This window comes from Diospyros lotus, chromosome 9, assembly GCF_014633365.1.
Source record: "Diospyros lotus cultivar Yz01 chromosome 9, ASM1463336v1, whole genome shotgun sequence".
Taxonomy (NCBI): domain Eukaryota; kingdom Viridiplantae; phylum Streptophyta; class Magnoliopsida; order Ericales; family Ebenaceae; genus Diospyros; species Diospyros lotus.
This window is the reverse complement of record NC_068346.1, coordinates 12,870,336-12,886,720: the sequence shown is the minus strand read 5'-3', so window position 1 is coordinate 12,886,720 and position 16,385 is coordinate 12,870,336.

Genomic DNA, 16,385 nt, shown 5'->3' with positions numbered 1-16,385 from the left:
TTGATATTAATGTATCATTTATATAAAAAAAATTATGAGAAACCAGTTGTAATCTTTGTAGTTATAACTAATTCAGTGAGATTTTTGTACTTTTTAATATGATAATATTAGTGATTTATTCTATTTTATTAGACTGCAAGATTTAACGTCTAGAGGATATATATATATTCACATTTTCTTGTTTAATTTTATATTAATGGTATGTTTTAGTTAGTCTATCTTTATCAATTGTATATCACATAAAACTATTTGTGGAAGTCTTGTTAGCAAATTTCAAAATCTTTATTATTAGAATGATTTATGTTTCAAGATGTTACGAATATGTTTTTAATTAATTTGTATCTTAACCCTATGTATTATGAAGTCTTCATTGGTCTGGGATTTTTATATTTGAAACTCTTTTATAATAAGTTATCAACTTAATATTCTAATCCAATTATTTCCTTTGTAAAACTTAAATCGAATTATTCATTCCTAAAAAGTGAGAAGAAATCATTTTAAAATAGAGGAGAAATCACTTTAATATTTTTTTATTTCTTCAATCTGCATTATCCATTTATTTTTAATTTTAAAAATCATAAACCTGAAGATTTACATATTGAATCTCTTTGCACAGAAGCAAAAAATAAAAATTGTTTTATCAATTTATTATTTTGTTTGAAAATTATAAATTGGTTTTTCACATGAATTGTATTATCTATTTATTTTTAAAAATTGTGTTGCTGATTTATTACTTGTTTTTAATAATAAAAAATTGTAACTAAAAACTGGGAAGAAAATTCATAACTATTGTTTTTCTCTTTAAAGTATAATACCGATATACAGTTTTCAAAAACAGAAACAAGAATACAGTAACATGGTTTTTGAATATTTTTCTTTCTTTATGAATGTTGTGCTATAAATAAAAGCTTATTATAGGGTCAAGTAAACCTAAAAGCTTAAAATATCTTTTTTGGGTTAAAAGGCATAAATTTTTCATATAGGGAGTCCCACACAAAATGCGCAAACACAATAAGTCCGACATTTAAATTTTTTTTTGAATATTTCAAGAAGATGATAAATAATTATTCATAGCAAATTTTAAATTCTGAAATGGTTATGAAATATTTAGATAAGTATTATTCCTAATAAATTCTATTCCTAATAAGGATAAAATAAATATCATCTATCAAGATAAGCATTATCTGTAATTCTGTTACATTTTAAATCGCTCCAATTCTGTTACATTTTAAATCCCTTCCGTATTTCTCTATAAATAGGCAGGTATGCATTCCTAAAAGGGGAAGATCTTTGATACTATTTCAATACCGTTTCTTTCATTATACTCAATATCTAACTGAAGCGTCGGAGTATTTGCCCGGGAACCTCCCCACACCCTCTGACTGTTTTCTTATTTTTGCAGGCTCAAGCGGTTTGAAGACGACGTTTTCATTCTACAAATTTATTGTTGTATCTATGTCACAACAATTGGCGCCATCTGTGGAAAACGTCCAAAAAGCCTATTAATACTACAACGGCTCACACAATCTCAAGCCGCATGAAGCCAAATCAAATCAATTGAGAAAGAAGGCATTACACGTATGTGATAATCGCATCAATGGTATGTTCTTTCAGTTAATATTTTTACATCTCCCACGATATCGTTTTTCAATTATTATTTTATTTAAAAATAAAAATAATTGAAAAACAGATAGAGAAATCTCTCTATATATATGAAGACGCTTTGCGTACAGACTTGGCAGAAAAAGAAAATTAAAAGCCCATAGGCTTTTATATTTTATTTTAATTGCGGATGTAGATATTATGTCGAACCGCAAAAACAAAATATTATATTTTTCAATTGTGGACGTAGACGTTATGTCGAACCGTGAAAATAAAATATTGTTATTCTTTAATTGCGGACGTAGGCGTCACATTGAATGCGAAAATAAAATACTCTTAGATTGCAGATGTAGACGTTATGTCGAATCGCGAAAATAAAATATTGTTATTCTTTAATTGCGGATGTAGGTGGTATGCTGAACCATGAAAACAAAATATTGATATTATTTTGAATTGCAGACATTGCCCATAATTATTTCAGCAAGCATATACATATGAAACTGGGGAGCCGCAATATTATGGCAAAAAACAAAAGACCCGTTGCCCTGCACATAGCCCGACAACGAGGGAAAAACAACAAGTCCATTATCCCTCACATAGCCCGACAATGAAAGAAAACAAGCATATTGTCTCGCTAGTAGCCTGATAATGAGGGAAAAACAAAAGGCCCATTGTCCTGTGCATAGCCCGACAATGAGGAGAAAATAAAACCGTTGTCCTGCGAGAAGCCCGGCAACGGTGAGGCATAGTAAGTGTACTGTTCCCTTTGCCTTGCAGCCAAAAACAAGAGTGGGAAGCAATTGTTGTGTCATAAATAAAAGCCCATTATAGGGTCAAGTAAGCCCAAAAGCCCAAAATATCTTTTTGGGCTAAAAGGCATAAATTTCCCATATAAGGAAGTCCCATACAAAGCGCGCAAACACGATAAGTCCGACATTTAAAAATCCTTTTAAATACTCCAAGAAGAGGATAGATAATTATCCATAGCAAATTTTAAATTCTAAAATGGTTATGAAATATTTGGATAAGTATTATCCCTAATAAATTCTATCCCTAAAAAGGATAAGATAAATATCATCTATCAAGATAAGCGTTATTTGTAATTCTGTTACATTTTAAATCGCTCCGTATTTCTCTATAACTAGGAAGGTATGCATTCCTGAAAGGGGGAGGTCTTTGATACTATTTCAATACCGTTTCTTTCATTATACTCAATATCTAACTGAAGTGTCAGAGTGTTTGCACAGGGACCTCCTCACGCCCTCTGACTGTTTTCTTATTTTTGCAGGCTCAGGCACCTTGAAAACGACGTTTCCATTATACAAATTTATTGTTGTATTCATGTCACAACAATGAAAATATGTAGTTTAATTATTTTTTATATTTTTATTTTTAAGAGAAGACAAGGAAGAGAGAAAGAGGCAACGTGCCCATTAAATCTCGATCAAATGGGGACTAGATTTTTAAGAATCTCAAACTGAAACCAGGTTGATTGGAGCTTAGAATAGATCAAATCAAACTAATTCTAATCAATTAGGGCTGCGTTCTCGTTTTTTAATTTTGAATTTTGAATTTATTTTTAATTTTTTATTTTGATAGTCTATTTTTAAAAAATTTAAAATAGATTTTTTTTGAAATTTTGAAAATAATTTGTTAATGATATTTTATTTAATAAATTTAATTATTTTATAAATTAAAAATATTTAATATTAATATATTATTAAAAAATATATAATTTTAAAGTTAATGAATTTTGTAATATTTTTTCTATTATAATAATAAAATATAAATAAATATGTTTTGAATTTAGAGTTTGTTTTGGATAAAAATATTCAAATAATTTTATTGTTTTGAGTTTTTTTTTATATTTTTTTTGTTTTTAAAAATATATTTTTAAAAATAGTAAAAAGAATGTACTTTTATTATTTAAAAAAATTAAAAATTAAAAATAAATTAAAAACAATAAAGAGAACGAAGGCTTAGATATTTGTTTCTTTTTTTTGTCTTTATTTTTAATTTTTGAATATAAAAATTAAAAAAATGCATATAAATTTATATATATGATTTAAGCAAAAATTTTTCTAAAAAGGAAAGACATCTAAACAATAATAAACAATTAAAAATTCAACATAATGCAATATTTTAAATTAAAGCAATAATATCTTACTCCCTGAAATAAATTAAATAATCACCCATCAAATTCAACATTTAATTCAATATCAAATTTCACAAATCAAAACAATAACAAAATATAGTATTCAACCGAATGTCTAGTCTTCCACAAACCAAAATCTTATAATCAAATTTAACATTTAAAAGGTAATTTTATCGAAACATAATTATAACCCAATAGTTTTAACCTATAAAATATCACATTCAAATTTATCAAATTCAAGACTTAAAAGCCATAATCAAATTATCAAGTTGAAGTTTAAGGTCAACTTTAATTCAACATTCATCCATCCATGACCCAATTCACCAACCAAAACTATCAAATCTTTATGGCTAAATTTATATATCCATCCATGACCCATTCACCAACCAAAACTATCAAATCTTTATGGCTAAATTTATATTTATATTTTTATAATTTTATAAATTTTTTATACAATTACTTAAATTTTTCATTATTTGAATTACACCTCTAAAACCATCACTTATTTCTTTCCACATATTCATCTTTTTCTTCGCCCTCGGAAAACCCTTGTGCACGAATTCCATCTTCTTTCTCGTCTTCTTCTTCATCTTCTCACCGATCTTCCCCCATTCGCTTCATCGTTGGTCTCTTTTGCCAAAATCCTTATTGCCATCGCCAATTACTGCCCACCTCCACTATCGCCCCCGCCCCCATCTCCGCTACTCTCCAATGCCACCACTTCTGATTTCCAAATTTGTTTATAATTTGATTTTCGATTTCTTCTTCTGATTTGTTCTTAAAATAGTTTTGATTTCTAATTTCCATATTAGTTCTTAATCTGATTTCTAATTTTGTCTTCTGATATGTTCTTAATCGCGGTTCTGATTTTTGATTCCAAATCTCCTCTTCCTCCTCCTATGATTTTCAGATCCTATTCTTATTTGATTCTTGATTTTCGTCAAATTTCTTCTTCGAATTTGTCCTTAATCTTCTGCCACCACCATCGGTGTTCCACATTCTTGTTCAAATTTCGAGATTGTCCACCTTCAATTGTTAACCCATTTCCCTATTGTTGTTCTTTTTGATATATTATTTATAATAATTATAATATTTTCATTGAAAATAAATGTAGATATTTGGTAATAGGAAAATTTTGATAAATTTTTTTTATTTCAGTGCTTATCATATGGATTTAACAAACATATGAAAAGAAAAAATACAATTCTCAATAGATTCCAAAAAATTTAACAAACAGTCTGATAAAAATCTTGGAATATTTTTTACTCTTATCTTGACTATTTCATATCTTGGTTTGAAAAATATTCTTGCTTTATCTTGATACTTTCTTATCTTTCTCATTTTAACAAACAATACCTTAGTGTATTGTGCAAGGGGTTAGGGCGATTTTCAAAACTTTTTAAAAACTAAACACACAATGAAAAGGATACAAAAACCCTTGCAAGACTTGGTATAGGTAGCCATATGCAAAGAAAACTTCAAACAATACATAAAAGTAATTGTTATCGCACGCACGTTAGGATGCTGCCGATTGCTTCATTGATGCATGACGACCCGAACTCTTTTGGTCTCTCGCAAGCTCCCATGAACCAGCTCTCCTCCAAACCTTGTCTGCTCTAGTACTTGCATTTTGGCCAACCACACTAACCTTCCTAGTTGTAGGGGACCAAGGCAATCTTCATATTGAGTCTGAACATTCTGAAATGACACCAAAACGTAAGGAAAACACCACCTCTTCACCTAACAAACCATCTTCATCTAAGAAACCTAGAACAAAGCAACCATCGGACCTAGAACCTAACCCTAGTTATAACACACATTATAATACTCCAAATTAAAATAAGTAAATATATCGTTAATGTGTGAAATATTTCATACTTCATGATATTAGAAAAGTCAAGTTTAAAGATCTAAAAGACAGTTTAATGATTTTTTAAACTGTCGAGTCAATGGAAGGGAGTACCCCAGAACATAAAGGTCTAAAGAGAAGGGTATGTTATTGATAAGCATTTCGAGACAAGATTTATAATGTTAAAAGGAATCAAAATAGAGACTGTTCTCGGTAAAACTATGATGTAGCTTGAAAAAATTGAATGACTGTAGGGAATTTTTGAAAAGTCAACGGAACCATGAGAGGATTTAAGTTTCACATAAGGATCAATCCTAAAGTGATTTCGGGATGAAACAGAAGGATTTGCGATAAAAAAATGTGATCTTGCATGTAATATCCCAAAAATAATAAAAGTTTAAATTAAATTTATCTAAATTAATTTAAATTAATTAAATTGAGAGGCGGTGCCCGTGTGCTAAGCATCAAAAAGAAATTGATGCTTTTGTCTCTCAAGGAAGCTTCTGGCGAGATGAAGAAACAGATGAGAGAGAGAGAGATCAGTGGGCCGAGAGATTGGGTGAGGAGATGGAGAGAAGGAGATCAGGTGAGTGAGGGATTGTGCGAGAGGGAGAGATGAAGGCTCGAGAGAGAAGAGAGAATGATCGAGGGAGACGGCCGGTTGCAGAGCAAGGAGGGCTGGTAGCGAGCTGGCGCGTTTGCGGGCGGCCATGGCCGTGATGCCGAAGCTCGAGGCGCCGGTGGAAGCTTCAATGGCCGGCCAATGGCGAGCGAGGGCGGCCGATGAGGTCGTGCAAGTAGCAGTCTAAGGCTACAGCAGCTGGAGCAGCGAGGGCCGTCCATGGCGGGCGGCTGTGCGCAGGCGGTTGTGCGAGGTGCAGGTGACCGAGGTGGAGCCGGCTGTGGTGGTGGTGGTGCGGTGATTAGCGGCGGCCGGTGGCCATGAAGCTGGCCACAGCGGCGGCCGATGGGCTGGAGCCGTGCGTAGGGGAGAGCCGCGGGGAAGAAGAAGAAAGAAGAAGAAGAAAAGGAGGAGGAGAAGAAAAAAAAAAGAAAGAAAATAAAAAAAAAAAGGAATGAAAAATTGGGAAAAAATAGGCGATTTCAGGATTGTCTTGGTATGAAAAGTGACAAGGTACGTGGGTAAAAATTAGCAGAAGCGTGATATGTTTAAATTATAAATTTTGCGTGATTAGAAATAATTAATTTAAGTCCCAGTTGTGTTATTTGTTAGGAAATGATTTAATTCGCATCGGGAGCACAAGAAAGATTGAAAGCAGCTATTTTCAGGCAAGTTCCTAACCCTCTCCTCGTGTTCTTTAATTCACGTGAAAGATCCCGTGATTTCTCGTATTTTATCCTCTCTCTTACTCTAATTTGGCATCTAGTATTGTTTATTGAGTTATTCTATTTTACAATGTGTATTAATTTGGTGATGTTCAAATGTGGAAACGCTGTAAACGACTAAATACAGGCAAGTTCTTTATACCTTCATTGTCGATTCTTTCGATGTCAATTTATTTGACCTCCCTTCGTTGGTTTCGGCTGTTAATAAATTATGGAATTTAAAACGATTTGTTTTAAAATTTAATTTATTAAACTGGTCTCGAGGGTTTTATTCGTTGGTTACCTACGGGGGTTTGTACCACCCCCAAGCCTATGGGAATGATGTCGTACTCACACGGGGCTAGGTTCTTAGCTGTTCGAGTATTATTATTGGATTTTTGGTTGTTTATCGGTTAGAGCAGTTGTGCAGTGGGGGCAAGGATCGGCTGTTCGGTGACGGTGTGACTGTCTTACGGTCTATCTTAGACCGTCAGATGGTCTCTCCTGGTCACTGACCGCTGACCGGTGCCAGAAATTGCTGACTAGCTCTGCCGTTATGTGATTATAGCATGCCTGGTTATATTTTATTCTTGTTGCATGATTTGGTATGCACATGGGTACGGGCTGCATGTTGGGATTATCATGATTTGGTTATGCTTGATCACGGACATTCTAGCTTGGTCAGGTTGCATCCAGCACGGGCATATGCATCACGTGTGACTTACTATATGGGCGGAGCATGGCCTGATGCCTGGATGTATGGGCGTCTTGTATCATGTTGATGCTCACTACGCCATTGCATTGTTATGTGCATTGCATGGTTACTAGTAGTATTTAGTTCTTGGACTAGAGTACCGTTCAGAGGGAGCCTCTGGCTCGGGTGTCGGGAGTACCGACATTGACGAGTGACGGGAGTACCGACCCGGGATAGCGCCCGCAGGTTTGTTGGAGATACATGTTGCCTTTCAGGGCAACGACAGGTTGGTATAGGACTTGGGTGCCAGGTGTCTTGTGTGGGCCCCAAGGACCGGTATATGCTTTTATTATGCTATGCTATTGTGTTGTAGCGTCTCATGGCTTGTGTGTACCTGGGAGTTTATCCTGGGGAGAGTTTTCTGGATATGTTCATCTTTCAGCCTTTCTTTCTTTATGCTTGCTGAGTCTCTCGACTCACATTGCTTTCCATTATTCCAGGTAGTGCCAGCGTGGGCCATGGCGAGGGAGTCATCTCTTAGCAGCAGAATCGGTATGGTGTACAGGCAGTCTCGTTTGTCCCGGTCAACTCTGATGTCTGAGAAGGATTTACTCCATTATTCTTACTGTGCCAGGTTTTTCCTCGAGTCTCGTGTATGTCGGCACAGGAGTCTGTATTTATTTATTTATCATGTGACCGCTGTAATAGCGGGGTACCCGTAGTGCATGCATGTGTTTAGCTTCGTTTTTGCTGTTCTTATTTTTGCGTATGCATGCCAGGGTAGTTTTTGTCTTGTGTCTCATTCTTTTTCTCCTCCTGTAGGCGCTCCCGTTCGGGTAGTCCAGGTGGTTAGGGATATCCGAGCGGGGGTGCTTACATTGCATATATTTGGGTCTAAGTGTAATTTATAAAACTTGGCCGAAAGTGGTAAAACGAAACTTGGGGGACAAAATGTGAAATAGAAAATTCAGGGGTTCGTTGTGAAATTTTCAGAAACTCAATGGGCTACATGGAAAGGCCAAAATATAAATTTGAAGTTTGAAGGGGTCAAAGTGTAATTTTTTAAAAAGCCAGCCATTGCTACCTCCAACTAGCCATAGACTCCGTCGGCCAACCACCTACCACCATCGGGAAGGGTCACCGAGGGCCCAGCATGGGCTCCAAGGAACGGGGAGTCAATTTGAATAGGTAATGGGTGTGATCAGACGTTATTTGATGGCGGTATGGCGAGGTGATGGTGAGTCACCAAAAAAATCAGAATGGGGGTGTTCGAAGAAAATCATGGCGAATCAAGGTGATCTAAGGACGTATCAGAGCATTAAAGGCTGGGATTTGATAAGGAATGACCCGTTTTGACAATAAATCGGGTATAAATAGAGGTTATGATCGAGAGTTTTTTTTTTTCCATCGATCTCAAGCTTAAAGTTAAGGCTTTTAATGGGTGATTCGAGAGAAATTGTTAGAGGGCTTTTGTTCATAAGGTTGAGAGGAGTAAATCTGGAGAGTTTGGCAAGATTTCGTGTAGATTTTAATGGGTTTTTGGAAGTTGCTGAAAAACACAGCGGTCGTCGGAGCTGAGGCTTTATCGGTTGAGGTACTTCCGGCCATTGTTTCTAGAATCCAAGGGTGCCAACAGGATCGACTTGAAGAAGGCTTCATGGTGGTGAAAAAAAATTGGTGATCGGAGCAGTCGCCGACAACAGGAAGATTGGAGAAGATGACCGGCGTGTGAACTTCACGTGCTAGCCAATTACTTTAGTCGCATGAGATAGGCATGTGGCAAGGTATTTATTTTTGAATTTTTTTTAGAAATTTTTCCAAAATTATTTTATAATTTGTTGTGGAGAAAAATTTGGGAAATACCTTGAGGAAATAATTATTGTGCCATTTTGAAGGAAATGAGGTTTATGGAAATAAGGGAAAATAGGAAAAAAATGAGAAAATTATAAAGGAATTAGGAAAGTCATAAATTTTAATTTTCTAAAATAAATTATTGGTCAGGAAAAGAATTAGTCATAGGCTTAAGGTCAACATGTATTCAAGGATAAGTCAAATCATTGTTCAAAGTAAGTGTTTCTGCCTAAAACTTGGTTTATTATAAACGGTTCTATCCAAACATTAGCCTATTTTATGCAAGGATTTAGTCTATTAATGTTTTGTGTTATGGAAATAGCCTATCCTAAAAGACGACATGCACCATATAAGCAGTATGTTCTCAACTTGTTTTTACATATTGTCATGCCTTGAAGTGAATATGTCATGTAGTATTTACATGTATGATGAAATATGCATAAGTCCACGATTATACGATTGATCATACATTGTATATGTTTGAGAGTATGGACAGGTATCGCTGCTCTACTATGGGTGCCCTTATACACCTAGTCTTGGTAAGAAGTTGTAAAAAAGGAGAGTAAAAATAAAGTGTGATTAATATCTCGTAGGCTCAAACGAAAAGAATGAGGACATTTTGCATCTTGCATACATGCACGAAATAGTAAAATTTTGTTCCCTTAGATGATTCATCATCTAACCTGGACTTTGTCTTTGAAATAATCAAACGTTCCAGATGAAGATGTAGCAGAAGTGGGCATGAGAGAAGCTTGTAATGGTACTTAGCAAGTGCACGTTGTTTTGTCGATATGTTTATGCAATTTATGCATTTAAGTTTTGTTACTTTGAATTCTAAACGTTTTGAAAGCTATTGATGTATAACTTGATTTATGGTTAATGTTAAAGTTTAGCTTCAATTCTTACTTCCGCTATTGTTGAAATACCTAGTCTAGCATATGTAATGTATGATGAATCTCATGCTAGATAGGTAGATGAAAATTTTGGGAATTCTAAAATGATTGAATTAAGCATGCGAAGATTATTTTTTTTTTTAAAAAAAAACCCTCAGAATTTCCTAAGTTATGACATTCTTGAGAAAGTAGGGTGTTACACACACACTCACTCTTATTCTCACACACAACGCTTTAGAAATGATTGTCACAATACCTTGTTATCAAAGGTACTGACTAGGAGTTTCATCCTTGGTAGGAATATAGATTGACATGAATTTGAAAAGATTAAATTTGGTGAAAGCCTAAAGAAATGGATTACCAACATGGGTTGGTTTAAATTGTCAACCCTCAATCTACCTGTCTTCCTTGAAGCTTTAACTGAATTCTACTCTAGCCTTCCTAAATCACCAATAGAAAACAAAAAGGAATATAATCTAGAAAATATCAAATTTAGATTCCATGGTTTTGAATATCTGTTGACAGATGAAAGACTAGTAAACCTCTTAGACCTAAACCAATATGACAAGGTCATAGATGACCTAGAATTTGATCATAATGAAATATGGTTGGCACTAACAAGAAAAAAGGAAACTTTTTCAACCGACTATCACCCAAGTTCCCATGATTTCTTAGATTCTAAACACAGAGTCCTTCATTACTTTATCTTTACATCTATAAATGTTAGGAGTGACTCCTTTCATTTTGTCATGTTTTTAGATCTTGATCTCATGTGGTGTACCATAAACAATATCCAATTCAACCTTCCCAAGTACATTTTCTAAAAAATGAATGAATCAATAATTGTAAAATCCTCTTGCAAGCTTCCATTTGGAATGCTTGTTACTCTCTCTTCAGACCATCCATGGTCTCTTGCATGGCAAGTCTATCCCTTACTTTCCTTTTGATACTTACTCACTCCAAACTCTAAAAGAATTAGGTTCACATGTGAAGATGGGGGTTGGAAGATACCTTCCAAGGAAGAACACCTAACACACCCTGGGGGAAATATCCCTCCAACTTTAGAAGCTGGTCTTTCACAACCTACTCCTATTCTTCTAGCTTAAGCCTCCAATTCAAATCCTCAAAATTGTCCTACTCTTGGTATGACAAGAATGTCCTTAGGGGAATTTTTAATTCAACCTATCAACACCATTCTCAACAACCACGAAGCCATGATAGAGAGGCTAGATAAGGTAGAAAATGGGCTAATTGAACTTAAATTAGCTATGTATGCCTCTGGAAGACTTGAGTCCACAGCCAAAAGATCTACGAGAACCGTTGTGGAAGAAGAGAAAGACGAAAGAATAGAAGAACAAGAAGAAGAAAAAGAACAAATAAATGAAAATCAAACCCCAGTGTAATAAGATTATTATAATCTTTTGTTGGATATTTTGTATACTATGAATTTGGTAGGATAACTATTCTTTGCTGTTGTGAATATTTTTTTGATGAATACTTCTTGATGATTTCTTTTATGAGGTATATGTTTCAAATTCTTCTTACCTAGACTTAGTCTTTAAAGGCAAATTGATCTATATGTTAGGGAGAGCATATTCCATGCAACCTCTCAATCAAATTTCTAGGGACCCTCTTTTGATTAATTAATGACAAAAAGGAAGAGGGATGAGGGAGAAAAAGGTATCAGGAGAATTTCTCAGTAGGTCAATATCTTGTGTGCTTCTCATAGCTCGTTAGAGTTAAAATGTTTTGTCATCATCAGATAGGCTCATAAATAAAAAAGGGGGAGATTGTTGAAAATCTTGTTTTTTGATTTATTGAGAAAATATTTTTTGATAAATTTAAATGAGAAAATATATTTTCAGTAAATTTGGTTCATTGATGATATCCAAAACATTTTGAAGTATTCTTAAGTTTGATCACTTTATACTCAATTATGTTTTCAAAATAGTTGAGTACATGCTCATATCAATCGAGTATTTCATAAAACTTGTGAGAGCCAATTGAGCAACCTTTTTCTATGAATTGAGTAAAGCTTTTGAAAGTGTGTTGTAAAAAATTGAATCGAGTATGTTTTGAATATAATTGAGTATTGCTCATTGTGTTTCTCAAAAACTATCGATTACATTTCAGTAATAATAGAGTGAAGAAGTTCTTTAATCGACTATATACTTTCCTACTCGAATATGTTATGTAATCTAAAAAATTAATCGAGTAAGGATCTTTCGATAATTTAGCATCTCTAAGTTAAATCTTCTAAGCATTTTTTAATCAAGTGAAGCTCTCTTTATTATTGACTAATGTGTTTTTATACTCGATTGAACATTCTGCTTAATCGAGTAAAGATAGCTTGGATGCTAGCTGAGTTTCTGGTCTTTAGTTTAATTGAGTATGAAGTGTTTGTACTCGAGTAAAGATCTATATTAGTTGAGTAATCTTAGCCTTGTAATCGAGTGGATAATGCAAGTTTATGTGGCTTCTATATTAGTCGAGTAAAGACTTTGTCATACTCGAGTAAGCCATTCATATGATTGATTATATAGTATATCCAATCGAGTAAGATTCTATATTAGTCGAATAAGCCTATAAATTAGTTGAGTATCGACTGATAAATTTTGAAAAATATAGCCGTTGGACGTATTAAATGTTGCTAGTTTTATCTTTTTAGTTCATTAAATGCATTTCAAACAATATGGGTTTACTTTTGTGAATTTATTGTTAGATATAAGCCCTTAAGACTAATTTTAGTGACATAATGAGGCTTGATCTTGTAACTCTTTAAATTTTATTTAATGGCAAGTTTATGTTTTATTTAAATTGTAATATAGTTTAAATTAAACACATATATATATATATATATCATTTAGTATAATAAGGAGTGGATACCATTCTTAAGTGTTAAGAATATGCATGATGAATAATTCACAGTTCATTATACTATGAACATGTTATTGGCCATAGAGTTTCTAACCTGGATATTAGCAACTTACAAAGGCTAGTACATTATTTTCCTCTTTATTCAGTATGAGATACTAAAAGATAAGGTTGGTGAATCTCATGTTATTTTGTATAAGATACAGAGGGAAGATGAGTTGGTGTTTGTTAAAGGAACATGTTCACTGAATGAGACTGTTAACATTGAATTACATGGATTTTATCTCACAGGTCAATAATTCAATGTTAACTATGGATTTGCAACTAATCCTTAGACCTGAGATGCTATGGATATTTGTGTGTTGGTGAATTAGGATATCAACGATATTATATGGTTGTTCTAATCTAGGATGACCATACGTATCTATGTGCCTAGTTCAGTGACACATGGGGTATGTGTGCATCAAACATGAAATCTATTATCTCGAGATAATCGATGAGTATATCCTCTGTGATCCAGTAACTTGATGATAAATCTTTGGCCAAGATAATATGACTATGGAATATGTATTCCATAGAGATTGTGTCATGTTAGTCAAGTAGGATTATTGAATTTGGTCTTATGACGAGATTAATAGATCTGACCTGCTGATCGTGATTTTATATCTTGTCGGGATATAGAATGATAGCGAGATTGTATTGCATTGCATCAGTGTAAGGTTTGCATTATTCACTTCATTTTAAATTAGGTAATCATGACCTATTATTACATGTCACTCATGATTTGTGAGAATTAATAAATTGCCAATTTAATTATAAATCCAAAAAGTTTCATCCAATAAGAAATTGTTTTAAAGAGAGAAAGAATAAATTAATAATTATAGAATTACTAATTAAAAGTGTAATTATTTTTTAGATAAATAAGGATAATTAAATAATTAATATAATTATTTATTTAATTATCAAATTAGATTAAATTTTTTGCTAGCACAACAGCACTTATGGTTTATAGGTTTTGTCTATAAATAGGGCATTAAACCCTGAATCCCATGAGATCTCTTTTTTTGGTTGAATCCAAATTAGATTGAAGAAAATTTCTGTGTTCTTTTCTTCTGAACTTTTGGCCATTTCATGTGGATCGACTCTGTATCTCACGTGTGGGACATATACGACAGGTTATTAGTAACGAAATTAGATTTCATTTCAAATGTATTTTTCGTTTATGTCTTCGATTTAAACCTTAAAATTTAAAAAATGTGATACTTATAAAATCAAAATTTTATTTTCACCATGTATGATCAGATTATAATTTTTTTAATAATGATATTAGAGTCATTGTTTTTCAAATTTATGATTTAGTTTATGTGATTGTTGGACATCGTTTGTGTGTTTTGGAATAAAAAATTGTTGATATATGTGATATATATGTATCTATGTTTTGCTGGAAAACAAAAGAAAAACAAAAGGAATTGCAGGGGAAGATGATCGAACGGCCACCGCTGCCGGAGGAAGACGCACGGCCGCTGGGCGGCTGTCCTACCGCTGCTGGGCGTCGGATTAGATCCGCCGCCGCTGGTGTGGAGGTGAATGAAGGAGGTACCGCTGGGGTGCCATCGCCGCTTGTGGAAGCGGCGAAGGGCGGCGGTTCTGCCGCCGTTGGGCGGCTCCGGCCTTTTGGGCGCCCGGCCGATGGCCGCGGCCGTCGCTGGCGACGGCGATGGAGAAGAAGGTGGCCGCCGGTCGAAGCGAAGGCCACAGCCTAGGGCGGTGGCGTGCGTGCGCGGCCGCGTCGTGCGGCGTGCGCACGCACGACGCGGGCTGGGCCCGCATCTTCCTCGGCCGCCTGCCCTTGGGTCGGCCCGCGAATTGTTCGCGGGGCACGCATAGCCATCACGGGCCATGCGCGGCCGACACGCATGGGGCCCGCGTCCCACGCTCGCGGCCTTTGGCCGCATGCTTGGGCTGTGCCGCGGCGCGCCCGCGTGCCTTGCGCACGCGGCCAGGCCTTTGCACCCCTCCATCCTTTTATTTTAATTTTATTTTTCAGCAAATTAAAAAAAATTATTTTATTTTTCAAAACATTTAAGGTATAAATGTTATATCCACATTCGACATTCATATAAATTGTTTATTATATGCATTTAATTGTTAATAGCATGTTATGAATGCTTTGTTGCATATCAATATTGATCATGAATTTAGGACATTACATAGTTGATTTATGTGTTATGTGAATGTATGGATTGTTTTATTTGATGGTCTGGGTGCTAGAGATATGTTGTCTTTGGACGACGATTGTAAAATTAATTATTTAATTTTATTTTACTTTTATTACATTATAAAAGTAGTTTATAGTAAATGTAAAAGCGATGGGTGCACATTAATCGAGGCATGACTTGGATTCAAGGCGTCGATGGTGAAACAATCAAGGAAACGAAAGCCCTATATAAAAGGTTATCTTGTAATAGTTATAGGTGTTTCCTTTTATGCACCCATGAATGCACCACACAATTTCAATGGTTAGAATTGTGCCTAAAATGCATGTTTGAGTCCATGATCATATCAATTATATTTATGTAATGTTTATTTTACATAATAGATGTATGTATGATTCAAACGTTGCATGTGGAAAGTGAGACCTAATAATTAGACTGAAAATCTCTCATATTTGTAAAAATAAAATGTAACTGGTTAAACCTTAAGAGTTAAGAGAATCTAATCGAGGCTCTCCATCATGGTAGAGATTAGGGCATTTTGATTTGTGTGTTGATCGGCTATGGATACATAAATGTTGCACATTGATTAAAATGTTTTGATTTCTATTTAATATTTGACGAGATGAGGATGCACAAATATCAAGACCTAAGAAACTATTATGTGAGGGAATCGATATTCAACTATACAGACTTGTCAGCGTGATGGTATAATTTAACCATGTTCAATTGCCAAAAAACTATTATGTGAAGTACATTAGACTGGGAGCCGAATGAATATTTGGGTCGTACATGAGATGTACTGAACAAGAGTTATTCACTTGTTGAATTTATTATTCAAAGAATCTATTATGTGAGGAGTAATAAGTTTGATAAGAATCTAAATACTCATTGGAATTCATGCCAACGTGAATTCATTTTTTCCTTC